Source organism: Cyprinus carpio, chromosome A7 (genome assembly GCF_018340385.1).
Source record: "Cyprinus carpio isolate SPL01 chromosome A7, ASM1834038v1, whole genome shotgun sequence".
In the NCBI taxonomy this organism is placed as follows: Eukaryota; Metazoa; Chordata; class Actinopteri; order Cypriniformes; family Cyprinidae; genus Cyprinus; species Cyprinus carpio.
In genome coordinates, this window is record NC_056578.1 from 14,905,027 (window position 1) to 14,917,250 (window position 12,224).

Below are 12,224 nucleotides of genomic sequence, written 5' to 3' on the forward strand. Positions count from 1 at the left end.
ACACAGTGATAGATCAACAAAGAGTCTTCAACTAATAAACTTTTTTGTACGTTTGCAGGGTATTCGTGCAAGAGACTCACTCCAGAAAAGCATAGAAAAAGCCATCAGAGAGAAACCTCTCCACACACAGGGGAAAGATTACACTGATGCTCTTGATGTGCTTCTAGAGAGCGGCCAAGGAGAACAACACAGAGCTTACAATGCAGGAGCTCAAGGTGAGCGAGGCACCACTGATACACTACAGCTCTGTAAACAACATTTCAAGGCCTCATAGGCACGCTTTCCTGAGTGAAGGCTAATCCCAACAGTAATCAGCAAAATTATAAAAAATCATGATATGTAAAACAAACATAGTGGAAAAAAAACATATGGTGAATCTATAAAGCGAGAGAAATGTGTGATTATAAATGTACAGCATAATGATACTAAAACTATTGATAATTTGTTTCATCAGACAACACACTAATGTCAAACTCTACAGGAATCAAATGTGAGCACTTCTTGTGCACTTTGCCTACTGAGCACTATTTGTGTCGTGTATAAGTGAGTGTTAAGACAGTTGTAGCATATGTAGGGTCTTTCAAACCAGTGATAAAGAGAGTTTCCTCTTCTTTTGGGATGCTTTCTTAAAAGGCAGCTGACTAGGTAGGCAAGGCAGTCAGTGTTAAAAAATTGAATAACCACCTAATAGAGGAGTTCTTACTGAAGTCTTACTGAAACTGAGATATTTTAACAGTTGTTTATGTCTTTTTAATGCTGTACATTACACATCTGTAAAACTGGTCATGGTTTTCACCACACAGTCTCTTTTCAGTGTGAGGTCAAACTGTGATTACATATTAAAGCAAAACAGGAAGTCAACACTGTGATATTGAGAGGCTTGTGGCGACTCTCTGGCAGCACACTTTACCCACTGACTGCTCTCTTTATTTCTCTTCTCTCTTTCCTGCTCAATTCTCTAGTCGCATATCCAAACCGGGATGACAGACATTTAATGACACAGATAATAGTCTATAAATGCTTCCCTGTGGGCTATTGGTACCTGGTTATTCCACTCCGGTCATACGTTTTAGCTTTTTTCTTTTGTACATGCGTAGTCTCCTCAGACAGTGGCGGCAGGGGTGGCTTCCAGGCCTGTCAACACCAACTCACTGGCAAGCATTTAAAAAAGTAAAGGAGAGAGAAGAGAGAGAGAGAAAAAAAACCTGTGTGAGATGGCTGCCAAACCTCAAAGAAAAAAGAAGAGAGAAGGAAAGAAAAGAAATAAAGAAGCTCCATCCTAAAAATTCAGAAAAAGTCAGATTGCAGTGAAGTAGCTGACAAGAGACGATATATAATATACACTACTGTTCAGAAGTTTGGGAGCAGTCATTTTTTTTTCTCACGAAATTAATACATTTATTCAGCAAATATGCATTAAAAGTAACAGTAAAGGCATTTATAATTTTGCAAAATGTTTCTATTTCAAATAAATGCTGTTCTTTTGAACTTTCTATTCATTAAATAATCCAAAGAAAAAATGGTTTGCACAAATATAAGCGGCATATCATTGATAATAATAAATGTTTCTTGAGCACCAGATCAGCATTTGAAACTGAAGACTTTAGTAATGCTGCTAAAAATTCAGCTTTGCCACAGAAATAAATTACATTTAAAATATTTTAAAATAGAAAACAGTTATTTTAAATTGTATAACCCACAAGTAGTATCAATGATATTTAAAAAATATATATATATTATGACAGATAGGAGTTTCTGCAAAGTTTTATCACAGTAATCAAACCACAAGTCATCAGTAACAGATGTCAACGTGCCAGAATATTAGTGTCAAATATCTATATGTCATTTAGTCACAAATCTCTTTCTTTCTCCCTTAGGAGTCCACTATTGAGCTGATCTTCGCTGCTTTTGCCACGACAGCCAGTGCCAGCACGTCTCTGATCATGCAGCTGCTGCGACACCCTGCAGTGCTGGAGAAGCTGCGTGAGGAGCTGCGGAGTTGCGGTCTGCTGCATGATGGCTGTCTGTGCCAGGGTGAACTGCGACTGGACAGCATCATTAGCCTCAAGTACCTGGACTGCGTGATCAAAGAGGTCCTGCGTCTGTTTGCCCCTGTGTCTGGAGGTTACCGCATTGCCACACAGACCTTTGAGCTGGATGTGAGTTGTTGAAGATCTGCAGCTACTTTAACCCAAAAATGAAAATTCTGTCATCATTTACTCACCCTCATGTTGTTCCAAAACATGCCTTTTTTCTGTGGGAAACATGTTGTTCAGATGTTTTAAGGACAAAATAATCTATACAAGTCAGTGGGGTCCAGTGTTGTTGCAAATATCAAAGAAAAAGAAAGTTATACAGGTTGGGAAAGATCTGACGATGAGTAAATGATGTCGGAATTATGTTTTTTTTTTGTTAATTATGCTTTAAATGTTTTGTATTGTTGTTTTATGTTAATGCACATCTGTTTTATCCTAATAACTAGTGTTATTTTAGTATTCTTTCTATACTATTATATTATTTATTAATATTTTGAATTAGCTTTTATTTTTATCTTGTCAGTTTTTTTGTTTTGCACTTTTGTCATTTGTCATTTTATTTCAGTTAGTTGCCTTCAGTTAGTAGTCTTTCATCTAATATTTATATTTTATTATCATATTATATATTTATTTATATTAAATTAGATTTTTAATAGGTTTAGTTTTAGTTGACACAGTAACAACAGTTCTAATCACCTTTTTGCCTGTCTGTCAGGGTGTACAGGTACCCAAAGGTTGGAGTGTCATGTACAGCATCCGTGACACCCACGACACCTCAGCTGTGTTCAAGGACGTGGAGGCCTTTGACCCAGACCGGTTTAGCCCAGAGCGGGGCGAGGATCGTGAGGGCCGCTTCCACTATCTGCCCTTTGGCGGTGGTGTTCGCTCCTGCCTTGGCAAGCAGCTGGCCACTCTCTTCCTCAAACTCCTAGCTGTGGAGCTCGCGGGAGGGAGCCCGTTTCGAACTGGCCACACGGACATTCCCACGCTTGATTTCGGTCCCTGTGGGTGCACCCCACCGACGGCCTTCGTGTAAAATTCTTCGGCCTTGACTCCAATCAGAATCAGATCATGGCCAAATCGAGTGAGATGTTGGATGTCACCGTGTGTGACAGACTGGGCAGAAAAAGGAACAGACTTCATATTCTGAGCTGTCACCTGAAGTTCAAAAGACTCTCATTTGCCAAAAATGTATAGTCTATCATTTGTAAAGAAGTATATCATAAATATATAAGATGAACTGAACATATTGCTACATCAGGAGAGCACAAGAGGAAGGTTTCAGAAAAGAAGAGGTGAAAGGGACAGTCATATAAGCCGATGTAGATGTCACAGGGTCTTGAGATGAGAAGGTTTGTGTGAGTGTTTTTCGTGGATGCTGAGTTCATTAATATGTATATACAGTATGTGTGGTTTCTCTGTGTGTAAATACATTACGTTTTCTTGTGCAAATGTACGTGTGTGCCTGTTTGCATGTGTGGACAGGTTGTTTTTCAGCTAAGGTATTAGGAGTTAGAGTAGGCAGTGTAAAGTAGTATGAATGGGAGGATTGTGTAATTTACTCAGGTGTGTTAGCAGTACAGAAGGAGCTTTCAGACTAACCCAGTACTTGTTATACATGCTCTGTACAATTCATAATATTATTTTTAAGAGAGCATGAAAAGGAGGTGAGCGATAAACAGAGATATATGACTAGACAGAGACTATAACCTGTGCAGGCTCAAAACAAGTTATAGAGGGAATGAGGGACTCATTCCTGCTGCAAAAGCTATATCTGAAGACATTTATGAAAAAACGTCAAAAAACAAGTCATAACTGTCGTATATGCTGCTTTGGGAGTCGCTTTTTATTTATATGACGGAGCAGAGTGCCACCTGACCTCTCCAAAGAGGAAGGCTTGCTTTTTTCCTTTTTCTGCTCCACTTCAATATAAGAAAAAAATATATACTGAACATACAGTACATGATGGTGGAACTGATTGAACAATCATCAATCAGTAACTCTATATACCACAAATCAGGAGAGTTTTCTTGAGACGCCTCTGAAGGGACTTTAAAGGCAGTTGGGTGAGAGGCACTAGGACTCTGAGCAACCCGATGAGGGTTCCTTCACTTCCTCTACAGGCCATGCAAAGGACTTTGATAAAATATGCCACTGATCTTTTTTTTTTAATTAATTAATGAATGGATGAATTAATATGTGCTGCTTTCAGTGTACCATTTTCTAACAGAGAGTAGATTATTATACCTTCAGCTAAAATTTTGCTATTTTCTAAGCAAATGTTGTGCGTTCAAGAGGGATTTCATGTATCAGAATGCCATGGGTAAAGCATATTTGCATTGTCTAATATCCTAATATTCTTGCTATTAATATTATTATTATTTTAATAAATCTTATTTTAAGTGCTATTTTTGCTATATTTCAGAATAGAGTTCTAGTATAAGTAAAGTCTGTTGGTAAATACTGTTCTATTTGGAATGATATGGATTTCAGTTATACTGTATTGTACACAGTGTTTAAATGTTAATATGGTTTTGTTATTTTAATAATTATAATTTTTGGTTATCATTATTATCATTGCATTTAGTTAATATTAATAAACAGAAGCACTTGCGAGGTATGTTTTTTTTTTTTGAGTGCCATTTGACTACATGTTCTGTTCTTTTGTTGATTGTTGAGTTTGTACATATATTTTATTCCTTTTTACAAATCCACATTTCACTTAGTACAAATATGAATGTTTTCCCCTCCTTTTTGTTAGAGTGATTCTTAAATGTACTTGATAATTTTATAAACCCTTGTAATAAACTATAATGTGAAAACCAATAATTCAGTCCTAATTCTTTGCTATGATCTTGCCTCATTCTGCTTAACAATGCTTAACAGCTTCCTTTGCCACTTAACTGAAGGGTATCTGGATGTGTTTTGAACATGATATTTCAAAATTATGGCTAGATATTTTAATTGGTAACCACATGCAAGTCTGTTTTACATCACCTAGGAACCACAGGATACCCCTTTGATGGTTTGCAGTTATATTCTGCAAAGAAAGCTGATCTCTGTGATGTTTGCTTGTTTTGATTTGTTGATTCTTGATGCTCAGACCTTTGTGTTTGTATATATACGCACAGTAAATATACAATGAAGTAACAATACACATTGTAAACTGACAATGTACAACTTTACGTTTTCAACCAGTACTTACAGTAGTGATATGGAGACACACACACACACACACACACACACACTCACACACATGCACATGCACACTGCAGACATTTCAACAAACAACAGCTTTATTCAATAGACACCAGATGTGTTGACCAGTACTCACTTCAAAGAGCTGCCTTAGCACACAAACAACCATCCTCACCAGGCATGTTCTCATTTTTGCTTTGGAGTCTTGCTTATTCACTTATGGCTTTCTTTGTTTTTCAATAATTATGGCATGTTGTTTAGTTATTAAAATCATCCCAGTATGCCCTAACAGCATTCTGGAAGTTGAAGTCAAGTAGATGTGACTAGTGATACTTTGCATGGAAGGATAATGCCTTAATCTCAATATGTCTTTCATATGGACATTCACAGATTTTCTTTGAATAGAGCTTAATAAATATTTAATGATATTGATCCATGGTGTAAATGAAAGCAGAATAACTTAAGGGAGGAACATCCTGGACCACAAGAAAGCTTATATATGCTATCACTTTCTGGTTTCTCATTAGAGATCACTAATGGGGTCACTTCCTTTCCCTTGATCTGAATTTCAGCATTGATTAAGTATGTTGATGATTACTCCATTAGGTATAAAAAGCAAAGTCAAAAGTACAATAGAAGTTACAGAGACAAAGTTACAATAGAAGAAACCTTTTCTTCAGAAAATCGACTTCCTGTAAGTTCTTATTTTTCCCCCTCATTTATATATATATATATATATATATATATATATATATAAAGCTTAGTGGAGTATGTTTTACAAGAAAAAAACTATTTGGCCTTTTTCAAAATTTAATATCTAATTCAATATGTTACATGTAATTTCTTTTGTTATTATTTGTGCAATTTCTGAGTGAAAATTGTTTCTACACCAAATTTAGTAGATTTTGTGAGCACTGCCCACTCATCTAGCCAGGTGTTGTATGATGCGACCTGTGACAGAACTATATAGCTATATAACTCCACCATTCCCTTTTCTACAAATATCTATGTGATTCCACTTAGCCTCTTTGTCTTATGTACCCTGATGCAGAACAATGGATTCCTTTCAGATTCCTTTCAACCCTCCCAGGAATCCTCATTTCCAACTGCAATGTCTGTGAGTACCCCTGGGAGCAGATATTTGAAGAACATGGAGATGCTTCAAGGATTATTGGGCTTTCTCATTGTTCTCAGTGGAGAATAGTCTAAGACATCCAGGATCACTACTGAGACTGCCCTGAGCTAGCCATCGCTCTTCTCCACAATGTTTCCATTTCCATCTGCACTTTTTCATGGATGAAACAGACAAAAGTCTTGCCGAATGGATTAAAAAATCCAAGGACATGCAAACAGTTTCAACAAGCAGATTTGGACTGCATTTGGGAACAAAAGGCTGTGACATTTGGAAAATCACATGCCTGATGTTCACACAGACGCTGAGCAGATTTAAGTTTCAAATGCTGGCCGGATTGTTTTGTTAACTGCAGATGACAGAACATTTACTATAATGAAGTTGAGCTCTGCAAGGGACATGAGTGACTGTACATGCTAAAACACATTTCTTCAAAAAATTGATTTCTTCAGGTGTTCAGCTCTCTGTTCAGTTGTTCAGAGAACTCATGCCTTTACATTTCTCTGTCAATATACTACATCAATAGGCAAACATTAAAAATAGAAGATTTTTTCAGTTTTCTTAATTTTTTCCCTCCTTTTCTTAATTTTCAAATAAGTTTCTCTTTCATTCTGTCCTTCTCTTCTTTGCAAGAGAGCTCATTGCCTTACATTTTTGTGGTTGTTTAGCATCAAATGTTTGATGGGAACAACCCCTGGCTTGCTAGAGAAGTACACTTACAGTGGGAGCAACGTGTATCGTTACAAAGTCATGGCGACACACGTTTTCAATTTGCTGGTAATTGCTACAAGCTGATTTGGGATTTAAAACTCTCAGCTGAGAAGCCAGGATAGAGTGATGACAAGACATGCTTGGTCCATGCTTGGACACAGAACTACAATCCAACCCAAACCCACAAAACAACAGGCATTTGGTGGGATTGGACCAAGGTAAGTACACTTCCAACCTCTCTTTAGGAGAATCACTATATGAGATCATACACCTGACCTGCCTGAACACCAGACTTTGGGACAGCTGAATCAGGTGTGGTTTGGAAAATCACAATTTAATTCAGATCAGCACATGTCAAGAAGTAGAGGGATTTTATGTGGGGTCTTCTTTTAATACTAGTGGTTAAATCTTCCATGTTCTGTTTTTTGATTCTTTAAACTAAACCATATTAACTTCCTTTCTAATTTCAAGTCTGAATTCACAAAGCCTTCATTGTGCTCTGGGTCTGGCGGACAGAATGTAGTACCAGAGAGCGTGTACATGTCTATGTGTAACTGTATTCAGACGCTTATTCTGGCTTGTTTTTGAACAATGACCTTTCTGGAGTGTGCTTCACATCATATCCAGACCTTCCAGTGAATGGTCATCTATGTGTCTGCCCAATCTGGTAGAGTTTTTTCAGGGAATTATGATTGGAAATTCACAGCATGATTCATTGACACAGCAGGGTCATGCTGGAGACTAAAATAAACTCAGGTCTGACACTACTTAGATATTCCAGAACAAATTAACACTCAAGTCTTTCCCATAAGCACTTTTTCCTCTGCAGGTATAAAGCAGGATGATGGTTACATTCAAAGAGTTTTGCAAGAGGTGTAGGTGGAGTTCTCACATAAATATACGGGTGGAGATGGAGCAACTTTCTAAAGGTTAGATCTGGATGATTGCATTGATGATTGTTCTAGAAAAAAAAAAAAAAAAAAAACACTCACAGTTGAGGAATGGGGTCCATATCATAAACATCTCAAATTTAAAATGATGCTATTCAAATTCTTGGATCTTAAACTGAATGTGGAAATACAGAGCCATGATACTGGAAAAGAATGAAATGACTGTTTAGAATAGGAGGACAACCTTAAGGCACGATGTAAAAGAAAATGCTATGAGGTTCCATTGAGTGACAATCATCTTCAATAACCACGGTATTCACATTTGTTCCATATGAAAATTATTTGGTTCATTACATGTCTACTGCTTCAGATTATTTGCTGCTCAAAAATTTCAGAGGTACAGTACCATTTCATGCAAATCTTTTTCAAAAGAACAGTCTTGTTTACAACACAGTCAAGTAAAACATTAGTGCTGTCAGTCGATTAAAGGGATCATATGACGTTGCTAAATAGAACATTATGTTGTGTATTTGGTGTTATGCAATGTGTTATGTGGTTTAAGGTTTAAAAAACACATTATTTTCCACATAATGTACATTATTGTTGCTCCTCTATGCCCCACCTACTGAAACATGTCGACTTTTTACAAAGCTTATCGTTCTGAAAAGCGAGGTGTATGCTGATTGGCTTTGGAGTTGGAGTTGTGATTGGCTGAATACCTCAAGTGTGTGACGGAAATGTTACGCCCCTTAACATACTGTGATGCTGTCTCCCATCATGACAAGACAAAAATAATAAAACCCATTACAAACAAAGGCATTTATTGCATCCAGTGGGGATATAATTACTGATTATAATGACTTATACTGTGTTTTTACATGTAGTGTTACGTAAACATATACCATGCCTGCATTTGTAATCGGAGAAACGACAAACAACAAGTGCTACTCTACACTGCTTAAAACGTGCGTTTGAATCATCAGTGGCAAATTCTTTAAATATAAAAATTTACTTACAGGCTGTGAGTCAGAAGTGCCAGACTGTTCTTGCAAAGTTGGAACCACCTTACTTTATAGAACAGCATTTGAGCACAGACCCATTGTAAGCTACTCTGCAGGTTCAGGAAACATTCCTCCATAAAATGCGTCATACAGCGTCACACACTGCAGGCTTGAGAACGGTGCGGCCGGCAGATTCAACGAAGGAGCGGCTGGCGAGCTTGGTGATGACCGGGCTGGACTCCACTTTGTCCACGGTGAAACCCGATCCGGCGATCTACAGCGCGAAGTTGATGTATTTCCTTAGCGACCAGCACAGATCAGCTCTAGGCATGATGAAGCAGATATTGTCCTCTTTTGGGAGACCAAACAAAGTAGTTTTGCTTTCGCAATGAAATACACAGCGTCTCCACAACATGGCGGCAACAACAATACTACAGCGAGAATAAAAGTTACAATCCAATACTGTTGATGTCTCTGTGAAATTGTTTTTTTTTTTCTCCTAATATTTAACCATTAACTATAGCCATTCAACATTACAGTATAATTCACAGCTATCAATTTTAACATTTATTAGATTTATTAAAAAAACAAAAACAAAACAAACAAAAAAATAATTTAAATGAACTTAAAACAATCTTCACATAAGCCCATTATAATAAATGCCATATTTAGCTACCTGTGCCCATCTGCAAGTAGGAAATATACAGAAACTGAATAGTTATCAAACACTAAATTCTAAATTAAGTATAGATGAATCCTTTAAGCTACAAAAGCTATTGATTTCCTAATTTTTCTTTTGTTCTTTGATTAACAGACATCACATCCACTGGGTTATTAGGTTATTTTGGCTGCCGCTGTTGAACATGTCGAGGATCTGAGACGCATCATATTTTCTCACAACTCTTTACCTTTTCTGACCCACTCCTTAAAGTCTCTACCAATGAGCTGATGAGTTGAATTGGGTGTGTTAGATAAGGCCAACTGTTGCATTAAAAGCGTTCATTTTGACAGCACAAAAAAAAAAAAGCATCAGTATTTAGTATATGCTCCATATGCATATGCTATATATCTTTTTTCTTTGTTGTGTGTTATTTTTATTTATTTATTTTTTTGCTGCTATAAAAGTCAGTTTGCATCACTATGTCACTGTGTTTGCTTCACTCTGTCACTCTCAGTTCCGCAGCATTCCTGTAGAATAAACTAAATCTCTTCCCAGGACATGCCTCTTCATATCAACTTGTTTATTTTCCACTGTCTGTTTGTACCTTTTTTATTTCAAGAATTTAGCGTTAAGTTTGTCAAAAACCACATAAGACAAAATCTGTGGGCAAATGTTGCATATGTATGGTCCAAGCTGGAGGAGATCTAAAGCATTGGACTGCCAGCAAAATGAGAACGCTGAAATGGGGTTTGCTCTATTTTTCAGTCTCAAATTACGTTGCAACATTGAGTGGAAATCATTCTTTCATTTTTTTTCTCAATAGTTAGTAACCACTGGAAAAAAAATGACCAATGAAACATAATTCTGATAAAACGATTTTGAAAAGATGAAAAGATTTAGCATGTTTTCTTATTTGAGAGATACAAACACACTCTGTTAAAGACAAAACAGTGGCACAGCTCTACTAAGTCAATGTATTGGGACCCAAAATGCCATTAGTCAGCTCCTCTCTCTAATTTAGGGGTTCACACCTCAAATCTTTATTGACACCATCACCACTGACATATCACCACACTCTGTTTGAGCTGCTTTCTAAACACACATTTGATCTCTGGTCTCAACAAAACACCCTAAATGACACTTCACTGACAGTTTAATGAGAGTTCACCACTCTTTTGTGGTGGCGTATCTGTCAAACTGTTTTGTCTTGTTGGACACAAACTGGCCACTAATCTCAGGACAAGGACCAGGTCTACAGGTTCATTCATTTGCTGGAGTGTCACATCAGGTCACAATCCCCTAAATCATCAGGACTCCAAGTCGTAACAGCATTATCTGGAATAGATTTACACTGAAATAAACTTCAGATGTATGCACCTCTCTTTGCTTCCATTCATCCTCTCTTAACCGCTTGCAATTTCTTAGCTGAGACATTCAGACGCGTTTCTGGACAGGCCCAGCGGAGGTATTGCTAATGGGAATTGGCTGAGTGGTCTAGCCAAAGTCCCTCATCCTGTGTTTTCACTGACTCTCTCTCTCTATCCCCAGGAGTATGAGAGCTAAGCTAATTAGTGCACTGCTGGTCTTTCTTCTCCTAGAAGTACAGTTATCTGAGGTTTCATTTCTCTTCTGGCTCGTTCTGCAGCCATTGCAATCAGTTGGAACATTTAAACCTCCCTGCCTGATAGCTCCCAGTGTCACCGGGAAAAACAGTACCGGGAACACAACTTCTCTTGGATCCTTAATGCCAAATGGCCAGTCACGCTAATTTAAACCACCCTGGATATCGAGCACAGTTCCAAAAAAACAAAAAACAACAACAACAACAAAAAACTAATATGTAATTGTGAATCATGGATACTGGTAGCAGCACTGCAGTGTAAGCATGAATGCTTTTCCCATAAATTGCATTTATTCAAAATATAAAGGGAAGAACAAACATCTACAGATAAAATAAGCATTTCACTCACAATATAGTTGCTTGGTTATTAAAGCTTATTTGAATTGGTTCTAGATAACATTACCTATATGGCAATGTGCAAATTCTGACCAAAATATATTTAAAACACCTGATAAATATATGCTGCAGAGAAAAGAAAATATATGTTTTTATACTAATAATACAGTAAATTACAAATTCAAGCACTTCAAGGGGCAAGAAATACATTTTGAGAACAGGCAGTATTAATATTTTAAAATTTATTTTAGAAAATACATTTATGGCTATATATGTATATATATATATATATATATATATATATATATATATATATATATATATATATGGCCAAAATATATGATGAAAAATAAGACACTAAAACACTGAAAAATATTAAAGTATATATTTTAAAATCTATTAGCAAACATATTCTTTGGTCATTTTTGTTCATTTTGGGAAAACAAAAAATATTACTGCATGAAACACTGATTACACAGTTAGGTCAGCTTGAGAACAAGAGGAGGGCTTCACAGGGTTTTGGTCCTCTCTGTCTGTCCAACAAGAGATAAATACGCTATGATGTCTTCTTGTTAGGATGTATGTGCAGGATAATATTTCTTCTGTGTCATTTAAAAAGATCATTAAATTGCAGGGAG

At 36.8% G+C, this 12,224-nt stretch overlaps 1 pseudogene; it reads left to right on the plus strand.

Moving 5' to 3' along the window:
• The window catches only part of LOC122145775, a 39,260-nt pseudogene that overhangs the window by 11,965 nt on the left and 15,071 nt on the right, over positions 1-12,224 (plus strand).